Source organism: Scyliorhinus canicula, chromosome 10 (genome assembly GCF_902713615.1).
Source record: "Scyliorhinus canicula chromosome 10, sScyCan1.1, whole genome shotgun sequence".
Classification (NCBI taxonomy): Eukaryota; Metazoa; Chordata; class Chondrichthyes; order Carcharhiniformes; family Scyliorhinidae; genus Scyliorhinus; species Scyliorhinus canicula.
The window spans coordinates 113,150,813-113,165,355 of record NC_052155.1 but is presented as its reverse complement, the minus strand read 5'-3'; positions in this window follow the sequence as shown (position 1 = coordinate 113,165,355).

Below are 14,543 nucleotides of genomic sequence, written 5' to 3'. Positions count from 1 at the left end.
TAGTGCAACACCTTAACAGACAAATGGTAAGTAAATTTCGAGCTTCCTTATTTATTTATGTTACATTCATGCATGATTGTCAAAATATATTTAAGACTGAATAGTCACCTATAACTTCCTTCAAATATCTATTATTCTCCAAGAATATATTTTAAATTGTATACTTACCCCTGTATTTTTGGAAAATTATATCCTTGTAACTTAAGACATATTTGCAGACTATTTTCTGTACAACTTCTATATCACTGCAATTGTGCAGTAATACTTATGATTTCTTATGCTTAATGTTTGCCACCCACACATGCAATCATGTCCTTTTCACCACAATGTCAACTCATTTGTGATGTAATACAAATACTTTTGTGTGCATATTTAAAATAACATTTGGCTAAAAGGATAGATACTTATTACTGGTTTGGAAATGGTATACATCTATATAGAACATAGAACAGTACAGCACAGAACAGGCCCTTCGGCCCTCAATGTTGTGCCGAGCCATGATCACCCTACTCAAACCCACGTATCCACCCTATACCCGTAACCCAACAACCCCCCCCTTGACCTTACTTTAATTAGGACACTACGGGCAATTTAGCATGGCCAATCCACCTAACCCGCACATCTTTGGACTGTGGGAGGAAACCGGAGCACCCGGAGGAAACCCACGCACACAGGGGGAGGACGTGCAGACTCCACACAGACAGTGACCCAGCCGGGAATCTAACCTGGGACCCTGGAGCTGTGAAGCATTTATGCTAATCACCATGCTACCCTGCTGCCCCGTGTCTCTGCTTTTCCTCCATATTGAACACCAAGTCAGTTCATGTCATTTCTGTCACTTATTCTGAACATTGTTATTTCTATTCTGTATATTTTCAATGCATAGAACATAGAACAGTAGAACAGTACAGCACAGAACAGGCCCTTCAGCCCTCAATGTTGTGCCGAGCCATGATCACCCTACTCAAACCCACGTATCCACCCTATACCCGTAACCCAACAACCCCCCCCCCCCCCTTAACCTTACTTTTATTAGGACACTACGGGCAATTTAGCATGGCCAATCCACCTAACCCGCACATCTTTGGACTGTGGGAGGAAACCGGAGCACCCGGAGGAAACCCACGCACACAGGGGGAGGATGTGCAGACTCCACACAGACAGTGACCCAGCCGGGAATCGAACCTGGGACCCTGGAGCTGTGAAGCATTTATGCTAACCACCATGCTACCGTGCTCCTGTGCTGCAACGGAGACTAATAGAACAAAGAGACCAGCTATCTCCTATTTACAAGCATTAGATCTACCAAGGGACAGGTAAATGACTTGATTTAAGGAAGAAGTGAAAGGAATATCATCAAATTAATGAACACACTGAGATTAATTGAAAACATAAGTAGCTTGTATCTTACAGTAAAACAAAAGCAGCACAGAAAAAAATGAATTTTGCCATGACAAGAAATTTCAATGATAAAAATGTGCGTAACTCGCAGAAGATAGTCTACTATAATATATATGGCCGGATGGCAGCACAGTGCTTAGCATTGTTGCATCACAGTGCCAGGGTCCCAGGTTCGATTCCCGTCTTGGGTCACTGTCTGTGCGGAGGCTGCACGTTCTCCCCATGTCTGCGTGGGTTACCTGCGGGTGCTCCGGTTTCCTCCCACAAGTCCCGAAAGGCGTGCTATTAGGTAATTTGGACATTTTGAATTTTCCCTCTGTGTACCTGAACAGGCGCCGGAATATGGTGACTAGGGGCTTTTCACAGTAACTTCATTTCAGTGTTAATGTAGGCCTACTTGTGACAATAAAGATCATTAATTAAATATAGATCATAGAATTTACAGTGCAGAAGGAGGCCATTTGGCCCATCGAGTCTGCACCGGCCCTTGGAAAGAGCACCCTACCTAAGCCCACACCTCCACCCTATCCCTATAACCAGTAACCCCATCTAACCTTTTTAAACACAAAGGGCAATTTTGCATGGCCAATCACCTAACCTGCACTTCTTTGGACTGTTGGAGGAAACCGGAGCACCCGAAGAAAACCCACGCACACACGGGGAGAACGTGCAGACTCCTCACAGGCAGTGACCCAAACCGGGAATCTATGTATATGTGGCAGCCTTATAAGATACACCGTGGTGGTCAACTATGTGTTAAGCATTGCCTGGGTGTGGCTCAGAGGTCCCACTCTGGCTAGACAGTCTCTTCTCCATTTGCTGCACAGGAAGGCAGTGGGCTGAGAAAATGCATGATCTGCTGACCTCTGGGATCTCTTGGCCTGCTCAGCTTATGATTTCTGTTCTCCTCTTCCAATTCGTTTCCAAACAATCAGCTTCCAAAGGTCATAACCGTCATCAAATATGTCCCAGTTATCAGTGACTACCATCTTGATATCTCAGTTGCCCTTGCAGCAGAGGTTTGGATGCCCACAGGTCAAGACCTTGTGGCCAGTTCACTGTATAGCATGTCTTTGGCTACACAGTCATCATCCATCCAATTGATGAACATGACCGAGAACAGATATCGTTGGAATAGCAATGAGTGTATGCTGATGGAATTAGTATGTTCTAGGACCTCTGAGTTGGTAATGATTTCCTGCCAAGAGATGTTGAGGCTATGTCTGAAATGGTGAAGTTGTTAGTGACGACAGTCTTTTTTCCTGTCTAGGAGACAACTTTCCATAAGTTCATAAATGTAAGTAGACAGCCTCTGAAGATGACCTGAAGGCATATGACAGTAGCAAAGAGAATATGACGAAGAGCATCAGTGCCAGAATACAACCCTGTTTGACCCCACTGTGAAACTCAGTGTGCAGATGTTGCACTGTCATAGCTGGCCTTACTCAGTATGTTGTCATGGAAAGAGGAGATCACATTGAGCAGTTTCAGCAGGAAGCTAATTTTCTTCATCAGCTTCAACAGATTGACCTGTTCATGTGGGCAAATATCTCCGTGAACCCATAGATTCCCTTCAGTGCAGCAGGAGACCATTTGGGCCATCGCGTCACATCTTTGACTGTGAGAAGAAACCAAATTATCCGTAGGAAACACACAGACAGTCACCCAAGGTTGGAATCAAAACAGGGCCCCTGGCACTGTGAGGCATCAGTGCTAACCATAGTGCAAACGATTAAATCAATATATAGTTATCTCCATCGACTCTCCGAAAGAGCATTCTACCAAGGCCACTCCTATGCCCTATTCATGTAACCCTGTGCATTCATCATGGCCAATCTACCTAACCAGCATATCTTTGGACACTAAGGGGCAATTTTGTTTAGCATAGTCAATCCACCTATCATGTGCATCTTTGACTGTGGGAAGAAACCAAATTATCCATAGGAAACACACAGACAGTCACCCAAGGTTGGAATCAAAACAGGGTCCCTGGCACTGTGAGGCATCAGTGCTAACCACAATCCGATCGATGAAATCAATATATAGTTATCTCCATTGCTCATGGCATTTCTCTGGCAGCAGCTAAAGTGAGAAGATCATGTCAATTATAAATCTCCCAGTTCTGAAGCCACACCGGGATTCAGGGTAGCTGTGTCAGCCAAGATCTGAAACTGATCAGGACATTTTGGGGGAAAAATCACTCCCATGATGCTTAACAGGGAGGTGCCTCAATAGTTGTTGAAATCGCAGTAGTTGTCCCTGTTCTTGTACAGGATCAGAATCTTTGCATCACGCAAATTGTAGAGGGCTTTGGTGAGGCCACACCTGGAGTATTGTGTGCAGTTTGGTGTTCTTATCTAGGGAAGGATGTTTTTACTAAGGAGGAAGTTCCACGAAGGCTTACCAGGCTGATTCCTGGGATGGTGGAACTGTCATATGAGGCGAGACTAAGTCGAATAGGATTATAGTCATTGGGGTTTAGAAGAGTGAGAGGGGATCTCCTAGAAACTTACAAAATTCTAAGAGGATTAAACAGGGTAGATTCAGAAAGAATGTTCCTGATGGTGGGAGAGTTCAAAAATAGGGGTCATAGTTTGAGGATAAGGGGTAAACCTTTTAGGAATGAGGTGAGGAGAAATTTCTTCACCCAGAGAGTGGTGAATCTGTGGAATTCACTACCACAGAAAGCAGTTGAGGCCAAAACATTGTGTAATTTCAAGAAGAAATTAGATATAACTCTTGGGGCTAAAGGGATATGGGGGGGAAGGCGGGATCAGGGTATTGAACTTGATGATCAGCCATGATCATAATGAATGGCGGAGCAGGCTCAAAGGGCCGAACGGCCTCCTCCTGTCTCTTATTTTCCATATTTCTATATCGTGGAGCATTGCCCTCTCCCACCCACAGAAACAGCGTAGTGAATGCAGATGCTGCAGGAGTGCCTGTTTCCGCGCTTGATGAATTCAGGCAGAATAGAATCAGTGGCTGCATGGTACTTTTCCCATGGTATGCAAGCTGATGGACCTGTTGCCTTTTTGATCCCTTCATACATGTCCCTAGCCTACGGTGCTGAGGACCCGGGTTTGAATCCCGGCCCTGGGTCACTGTCCGTGTGGAGTTTGCACATTCTCCCTGTGTCTGCATGGGTTTCACCCCCACAACCCAAAGATGTGCAGGTTAGGTGGATTGGCCACGCTAAATTGCCCCTTAATGGGGGAAAAAAAATTGGGTACTCTAAATTTATTTTTAAAAAATACATGTCTCTAGCATTTCCTGTATGAAAGGAAATGTGAAAATTCTGGCCAAGTTATAGCTAGTGGTGCATCACCTAGCAGTCTGTTGGACTTTGCTTTCAGCTTCTTTTAGTGCATTCAGAGTTCTCCCCTTCCGACCTTTCTTGTCATTAATGAGAGTGGACTGTTTGGCTTCAATTATAGGATCTGTCCCAGTGATGTTAGCCTCGAAGTAGCATTTTTTCATTTTTGGTTCCCCTATGTTGAGTGTATGGTATTGTATATATCTCGGTATGTTCCATTTCACTTCTCCACTCTTTGTGGGAATAACTGAATTGTGCTATTACTGGAATACAATTTCAAAGATATATCAAAATGCACTTAACTTTCACAAGGTAATCCCTATTAATATTACCAGAACATAATTCATAGGTAATGTAGTTGAATTGAATACTTGAAATAGTCTCGTCATGGGGCAGCTCAGTGGCGCAGTGGGTTAGCCTTGCTGCCTCACGCCGCCGAGGTCCCAGGTTCGATCCTTGCTCTGGGTAACTGTCTGTGTGGACTTTGCACATTCTCCCCGTGCTTGCCTGGGTTTCACCCCCACAACCCAAAGATGTGCAGGCTAGGTGGATTGGCCACGCTAAATTGCCCCTTAATTGGAAAAAATGAATTGGGCACTCTAAATTTAAAAAAAAAAGAAATAGTTGTGTCATTTCTGTGGGCTACATTTTTAAACTAATAAATTAATTGAGTTACAGAAAAAGAATGACTGTGAGAGATTAAATCCTGGTTCCTTTTAATCAATGCCTCTGGCACTAACAGCAGCAGCCACAGCAGTGGAACCAAGGCTGGCTCTGTCGTTAAGCAGGGAGGGTCAAAGAGCACGAGAGCAATAGTTACAGGGGACTCTATAGTTAGGGGTACAGATAGGTGCTTCTGTGGACGTGAAAGAGACTCCAGGATGGTATTGTTGCCGATTCATTCCTACTTTGTCTTTTCTGTTGCTCTGTTCCAATTATGGCAATCAGTGAATTTGTCCTTCTTTCTATGTTATCTATGTCCGAATGTTTAGAGTCGCCAAGTATCCAATGATACCACCACAAGTTTCAACCGGCTATCGATCAAAGAGCCAAACACCAGTTGGTTAGTTCAAGGTCAAGGGTACTTTATTTACACACAATTAGTCATGCAACATAAACACTATTAGTTAACTACACCTATCGACTAAGACAACCTGTACTTAACTTCGGGCACCCGGCTTAGGTCAGAAAACAGAGGCCGCTGTTCAATTCTGGATCTCTCGGGTTTGAAGAAGGAACTGCTGCTCAGCTGGACTCATCCGTCTGGTAGCGGGTGTTGAACTCGAACTTGCTTCTGGTGTTGCTGCAATTGCCGATGGCCGTGACCGGGGTACCAGGGTCGAGAGAGCCAAGAAAGAGCGAACATATGGCAAACTCTTCTCGTACTCAAGGGATTTTCGCGCTCTTTTGCACGGTCCTTCGATTTGGTCCTGACTAATTGGGTGATCCCTGATCACTCCATTCGATTCCTTAACCAATAAGTGGGCGGGGATCTGGATGGCTGGGCATATTGCAAGCAGTAACTGACCCTGTTGGTTGCGTTTCCCTTGAACAGGGAGTGGCGAAGAAATGCCTGGGACTGTCGTGGTTGCTTGAGTACCAGTCCTTTGTTTTGGTGAAGATGGGCCATCAAATGCTAATCGGCCCCATTAAAATGCTAATTGGACGGAGTTTCAATACTGTCTGGATTTCTTGCTTACGAATATGCAATTCAGGCTCTAAGCCTGCCTGAGTCTTGGCTTGTCCATTTTACCCACCAGGCTTTGCGCGTTTGTACCTAGTTGGAAGTGGCCATCCCAGATGGCTACAGTATGTTGCCTCCTTGATGCTAGGATGTCTCTGAACAGGCAGAAAGCATTTTGAAAGGAGCGGGTGAACAGCCAGAGGTAATGGTATATATTGGTACTATTGACATAGGTAAGAAGAGTGACGAGGTTCTGCAGCAGAAATTTAAGGAGTTCGGTAGAAAGTTAAAAAGCAGGACCTCTAGGGTTGTAATCTCAGGATTACTCCCTGTGCCACGTGGCTAAACAGCTGGTGTAGGAGGGAGGGTTTCAGGTATCTGAACCATTGGGATCTCTTCCAGGGCAGGTGGGACCTGTACAAGAAGGGCGGGTTGCAGCTTAACTGGCTGGGCATAAATATTCTGACCGGGAGGTTTACCTAGTGTCACTCGGGAGGATTTAAACTAGTTTGGCAAGGGGGATGGTGGGAACCAAAGCAAAGGTGAATTAACTAAAGGGGAACTAGAGAGTAGGCCCAGTAAGACTCAGAGGAAGAGCAGACAGGGGATGGTTGCTGATCAAAGAGGGTCTGGTGGACTGAAGTCCATTTGTTTCAATGCAATAAGTGTAACAGGTAAGGCAGATGAACTTAAAGCTTGGAATAGTACTTGGAACTATGATGTTGCTGTCATTGCAGAGCCTTGGTTAATGCATGACAGGGTTGGCAGCTTAACGTTCCAGGGTACAGATGTTTCAGGCAGGATAGAGGGGGATGTAAAAGGGAGTTGCACTATTGGTTAAGGAGAATATCACAGCTGTACTGCGGGAGGACACCTCAGAGGGCTCATACAGTGAGGCAATATGGGTAGCGCTCAGGAAAGGGAAGGGTGTAGTCACAATGTTCGGGATTTACTATAGGCTTCACAACAGCCAGCGGGAGATAAAGGAACAGCTATGTAAGCAGATTTCGGTAAGGTGTAAAAGTAACAGGGTTGTTGTGGTGCGTGATTTTAACTTCCCCAATATTAACTGGGACTCAGTTAGTGCTACGTGCACGGATGGGGCAGAGATTGTAAGGAGCATCCAGGAGGGTATCTTGAAATAGTATGTAGATAGTCCAACTAGGCAAGGGGCTGTACTGGACCTTGAATTGGGGAATGCGCTTGGCTACGTGGTCGATGTTTCAGTAGGGGAGCAGTTCGGGAACAGTGATCACAGTTCAGTGAGCTTTAAGGTACTGATGGATAAAGATAAGTGTAGTCCTCAGGTGAAAGTGCTAAATTGGAGGAAGGCTTATTGCAACAATATAGGCAGAAACTGAAGAATGTGGATTGGGGGAAGATGTTTGGGGGCAAATCAACATCTGACATGTGGGAGGCTTTCAAGTGTAAGTTGATAGGAATTCAGGACCAGCATGTTCCTGTAAGGACGGAGGATAAGTACGCCAAGTTTCAGGAACCTTGGATAACGAGAGATATTATGAGCCTAGTCAAAACGAAAAAGGAAGCATTTGTCAAGGGTGGGAGGCTGGGAACACACGAAGCAAGTGTGGAATACAAGGAAAGTAGAAAGAAAGTTAAGCAAGGAGTCAGGAAGGCTAAAAGAGGTCACAAAAAGTCATTGGCCAGCAGGATTAAGGAAAATCGCAAGGCTTTTTATACAAATATAAAGAGCAAGAGGGTAGCTAGGGAGAGGGTTGCCCACTCAAGGACAGGGGAGGGAATCTATGCATGGAGCCAGAGGAAACGGGTTAGGTATTAAATGAGTACTTTGTGTCAGTATTCACCAAAGAGAAGGACTTGGATGATGAGTTTGAAAAGGGTGTGTAGATAGTTTGGGTCATGTTGAGATCAAAAAGGAGGAAGTATTGGGGGTCTTGAAAAACATTAAGCTAGTTAAGCTAGTCCCCAGGGCCTGATGGGATTTACCCCAGAATACTGAGAGAGGCAAGGGAGGAAATAGCTGGCGCCTTGGGAGAAATCTTTGCATCCTCACTGGCTAAGGGGAGGGGGGGGGGGGGTATTGGAGAATAGCCAATGTTGTTCCTTTGTTTATATAGGGTAGAAAGGATAATTTGGGTAATTACAGGCCGGTGAGCCTTACGTCAGTGGTAGGGAAATTATTGGAGAGGGTTCGTCGAGACAGGACTGACTCCCACTTTGAAATAAGTGGATGTATTAGCGAGAGGCAATATGGTTTTGTGAAGGGGCGATCGTATCTCACTAACTTGATCAACTTTTTAGAGGAAGTGACAAAGATGATTGATGAGGGTAGGGCACTGGATGTTGTCTACATGGACTTCAATAAGGCCTTGACAAGGTCCCTCATGAGATGCATGGGATCAGAGGTGACCTGGCAGGATGGATACAGAACTGGCTCGGTCATAGAAGACAGAAGGTAGCAGTGGAAGGGTGTGTTTCTGAATGGAGGGCTGTAAGTAGTGACGCTCCTCAGGGATCAGTGCTGGGACCTTTGCTGTTTGTAATATATATAAATGATTTGGAGGAAAACGTAACTGGTTTGATTGGTAAGTTTGTAGACGACACAAAGGTTGGTGGAATTGCGGATAGCGGTGAGGACAATCAGAGGATACAACAGGATATAGATTGGTTGGAGTTAAATCCGAACAAATGTAAAATAATGCATTTTGGAAGGTCTAATACAGATTGGAAATATACAGTAAATGGCAGAACCCTTAAGAGTATTGATAGAGGGATCTGGGTGTACAGGTACACAGGTCACTGAAAGTGGCAATGCAGGTGGAGAAGGTAGTCACGAAGGCATATGGCATGCTTGCCTTCATCGGCTGGGGCATTGAGTTTAAAAATTGGCAAGTCATGTTGGAACTCGCTGCCGGGCGAGGTGGTGGAAACAGATACAACAGTGACTTTTAAGGGGGGTCTTGAGAAATCCATGAATAGGATAGGAATAGAGGGATATGGTCCCCGGAAGGACAAAGGGGTTTAGTTCAAACGGGCAACATTTCTATCCCCGTTTAGTTCTGTAGAAGATTCATATGGACTTAACTCTGCTTCTCTCTCCACAGATGCTACCAGACCAGTTGCGACAATCCAGCATTTTCTGTTTTATTTCAGATTACTAGCATCCCCCGGTGTTTTGCTTTTATTAATGTGTACAAGGGTGCTGACTGACTGCAAACTAAACTGCAAGTTGGAATCTCAGTTCGTTAGCTGCAGTGCAAATGAGGTCTTAGTCTGGGCGATCTCTGTATAATCGGCAAAGGAACCATCACCAGTAAACATACTAGCACAATTAAATATCAATTGCTTCAGGAAAAGTAATCTGGATACATTCCTGAAATTGGAACCACTTTTATTTTTCGAGTGTTTAAACTTCAGTAGGGAATAATTAAAATGCAAGTAAAGTTGTGTATTAAATTGTGCTGCCATCTGAACTCTTGACCTTGGGGCAACCTTTATGAGCTTCGTTACCCTCTGGTGCAGACAACGACTGTACAAAGAGATGTCTGCCAATGGCAAAGGTCCCACAAAATACCCGCACTTGGATTTCGTGTGCGGCCAGTCGCTTAATCGGAACAATCGTTGGCCTTTTAACCAAAAATCTCTAAATTCAAATAAACACTCCACTGAAATGGCATCGTTGCTGTTGAAGTCCAAAGATGTTTATTGAACTTAGCGTGTTCAAATGAATCTCCTTGGGAGAATAGTTAACCCGATGCACTTTTAAATTAATCGTATTTGTTTTACTTTTTTTTATTAAGTAGCAGGATAAATGTATTTGGAAACGTGCAAAGCGGGGATTTGCACGGCGCCACTTTGGAAACGCCTTCACAGCAGAAAGTAACCGCAGGGTTTTCGAGCAGCTCCATTCACGGCGCTGAGTTGCCCTCACGGTCTTCGCTAAGAAACTAAACACTCATTCATTCTGTTTGCTTTCGCCACTTCCCCCGGCTTCTTCATCGAGGGAGTTTGGACACTTCCTCCTGGAAATAATTCCCGATTTATATTAGTTGTATGTTAAATTAATCGTTATCATTACTGAAATTTTAAAGGCAGAAGCCTTGTGAGCAGGCTGATCGGGATATTTCTAAATCAACGATTGAAGCATTTTTAAAAAAAAGGAGAAACTCTCCTTTTTGTGTGGAGCATATTGGTTCCCACTGCTGCTCTTAAATCTGTATTTACGTCCCTTCATTTAAACCTTCCGTCTTTTCGTGGCTATGTCTATTTTACTCTTCTTGTTCGGCGTGATTGTATTCGATTGAGGTTCAATGTGAGGGAAATTCGAATAAATGTCGCAGGCGGGAGTTTGGAAGCTGAAAGCAGCTACTCTCCAGGCTGGACAACCACTGCCTCTTCTCTCCCCCCCCCCCCCCCCCGGCAACACCGCTTCCATTGTCCTGTGCACAGGGCTGAATTACTATTGACAGGGTAGATAAACAAATGCAGAAAAGCAGAAACCTAAGTGGATTCCCCTCCTTTTGACAAGCTGCTGTCACCGATTGTTTCAGTACACAGAACTTTTCATGATAAATCATATTTATTCCTTTGATTTTTGCATCGGCGTGCGCAGTTCGTAAAAACAAACCTGCATGTTTTATACATGTTCTGAAAAAAGGCGAAATCCTTTGACCAAATGGATAAGAAGCATGCAGCATTTCGCACAACGCTGCATGAGTGAGTTCAGCAGCAGGAATATGGACTGGGATTGCCATTGCAGAAATGTGAACCCTACTGTGTATCAATAAATGCCATTGTGCGTTAGCTACCTGCTAGCTGGGTGGTTTAAAAGCGTTGCTGTAAATGGAGTTATGTGCTTACTTTGTATCAAGTCAGACAAATTCGAATTCCAGTTGTGCGATTTTCCAATCAAACCATCGGACGGCTTCGCCGTCAGAACTTTTTCAGGAACCTTGCAGATCCCAATCGGATGTGGCGAAACGTTGTGTAGGATGTAAGCAAAATATGAGGTGAGGGGCCTCTGCAGACACAATTGCTTATTGTTGGCCCACGTTTCATAAATCACAACCTGTTGGGTCAATTATGTTCCCAGCTGGGTTTGGGAACACTGCAAAGAGCACGGTCCCAGACAGCTAAATGTCCTGTGTGTAGTTAACGCATTTACTTACATTTAAGTGTCTTTATGTTATCTGAGACAGAGAAAGTCATAGCTAGCTCGAACCAGCCCACTTCAAAATTTTCCAGTAAAGGGAACAGTGTAATTGAGTCATGGGGTTCAGCAGCATAGGGGTTATGTTACTGATTTCGTAATCCAGAGGCCAGACTTCAAATCCTGCCTTGTCAGCTAGGGAATTTAAAATGTTATTTTTTTATTCGTCTATGGGATGTGGACGTCACTGGCGAGGGAAGCATTTATTGTCGGTTCCTAATTGTGCTTGAAAAGGTGGCAGTGAGCTGTCTTCTTGAATTATGTGGTGCAGGTAAACCCACTGTGCTGTTCGGATCAAAGTTCGAGGATTTTCACCTAGCCACAGTGAAGGAACAGCGATATCTTTCCAAGTCAGGATGATGTGTGGCCTGGAGGGGAAGTTGCAAGTAGTGGTGTTCCCATATATCTGCTGTCCTTAGCCTTCTGGGTGTTAAGGACCACGGGCAGGGTATCCGGTTCGCCAGCCGTGTTTTCCTCGCCGGCGCACCCTCTCTGGCAGCGGGATTCTCTGTTCTCGCCACCTGCCGATAGGATTTCCCGTTGTGGCCACCCCACGCTGTCGGGAAACCCACGGGCATGGGTGAGCTGCCAGCACAATGGAGAATCCCGCCAGTGGTGAATAGTCTCACAAGTTTGGACGGTGTTGTTAAAGGAGCTTTGGTGAATTGCTGCAGTGCATCTTGTAGATGATATACACTGCTGCCACTGTGTCAATGATGGAGGGAGTGAATGTTTAAGGTGGTGTGTGGGGCACCAATCAAGTGGACTGCTTTGTCCTGGAAGGTGTTCTTGAGCATTGTAGGGGCTACACCCATCCAGGCAAGTGGAGTATATTCCATCACACTCCAGTCGTGTGACTTGTAGATGGTGGACAGGCGTTGAGGATCAGGGTGTGAATTATTCACCACAGAATTCCCAGACTCTGACCTGTTCTTGTAGTCACAGCATTGATGCGGTTAGTCCAGTTCTAGTCAATGGTAGCTCCCAAGATGTTGATAGTGGGGGTTTCAGTGATGGTAATGTGGTTGAAGGTCAAACGGTGAGGAGTAAATTCTCTCTTGTCATAGGTGGTCAGTGCTTGGCACTTGTGTGGCTTGAATGTTATTTAAATAAATCTGGAATTAAAAAGTTAACACCAATAAAAGTGATCATGAAACTACCAGATTGTCGTGAAACTCGAATTTATTCACAAATACCTTTCTTGGAGGAACAACAACAACTTATAGCTCCTTTAATGTAATATAACATCCTTAGAGCTTCACACGAAAAGATAGTGCTGGAAAATCTCAGGAGGTCTGGCAGCATCTGTAGGGAGTGAACGTTTCGAGTCCAATGAGTCAAAGCTAACAGAGAAAGTGGGAAATATTTATACTGTGGAGTGAGAATGATAGATGAGTCATAGCCACAGAAACCCAGGGAAACCGGGTGCTAATGGCCACAGAAATCAAAGGGCCAGTGGCAGTGCTAATGGCAGTTCCCAGAGAGGACAAAAGATGTGAAAGGTCAAACAGTAAAGAAACTAACATCAGAGGATGAACTGTAGATGTGGGGGGAGGGGAAGCAAAGAGGAGAATGGTTAAGGAAAGGTGGATAAGATTGGGGGGGGGGGGGGTTAAATATATATTAAGAAAGAAAGAAATGAGAAAAGACAGTTCAAATGAAATGGGATGAAAACAAAGGGGTCGAGGTGGGGTAGAGCTGATCATCTGAAGTTGTTGAATTCGATGTTGAGACCGGAAGGATGTAGCATGCCTAACCGAAAGATGAGATGTTGTTCCTCCAGTTTGTGTTGAGCTTCACTGGAACATTGCAGCAGGCCAAGAACGGACATGTGGGCATGGGCGCAGGGTCTTTTGTTAAAATGGCAAGCAACAGGAAGGTCAGGCTCCTGAATGCGCACAGACCGAAGATGCTCAGCATTACACAGTAGCATTAAAAGGAAATCTGCATCTTTACTTTCTATGGCTGTGTCTTCATCTGTCTGGACCCAAACCTCTAGAATTCTCTCTGTCTCTCCTACTCTCTCCTTTTCATACACTCCTTCAAACCGTACTTTTTTTTTTACCAAGCTTTCAGCCACCTGATGTGAAACCACCCAGTGGGCCAGCATCAAATTTTGCTTGAGGGCCTCCTGGCTGTCTTACAGAAATAAGGCATCTCTCCCTTCTGCCCATCTCCACAACCAAGGGATCTAGAGCCACATCTGTGAAACTAACAAGCCTATCCCTTCCCTGATGTTCCATTTATGAAGCTGCTACCTGCAGCCATTGTCAACGCATAGAATCCATAGAAACACTATAGTGCAGAAGGAGGCCATTTGGACCATCATGCCTGCACCAACCCTCCAAAAGAGCTCTCTACCCAGGTCCACCCCCACGTACACCCCACACCCAAGACTCCATAAGCTAATCTGCACACACATCCATGGATACTGAGGGACAATTTTTATCATGACCATTCCACCCAACCTGCACATCTTTTGACAGTGGGAGGGAACCAGAGCACCCGGAGGAAACCCACATAGATGTGGGGAGAATATGCAAATTCCACATAGTTACCCAAGGGCGGAATTGAACCGACGTCCCTGGCGCTGTGAGGCAGCAGTGCTCACCACCGTGCCATCATGCAAGCAGTCAGTAACAGCTGCCTTCCACTGAGTCCAGCTCCCCTTTAAGAGAAGCGTGGCACTACAGGAGAAGCAAATTGTATGCACCATGTGACATTGGGGTATGGGCTCCTTGCTGGTTGCATGCTGCCTGCTTCAATGACAATGGGTGTGGCAGGTCGTGACCCTTGTGTCTGAACATGTGTTATAGCATATTTTGAACCCATATTCGTTTCAAAAGATACGGGGTCCTGCCTTACTCCTTTAAACTCATATCCTTGCTACCCGGATACTGGCCCCCTTTGGTTCAAGTGGAGGCCGTCTCAGCACCTTCCCTATCAGTTAA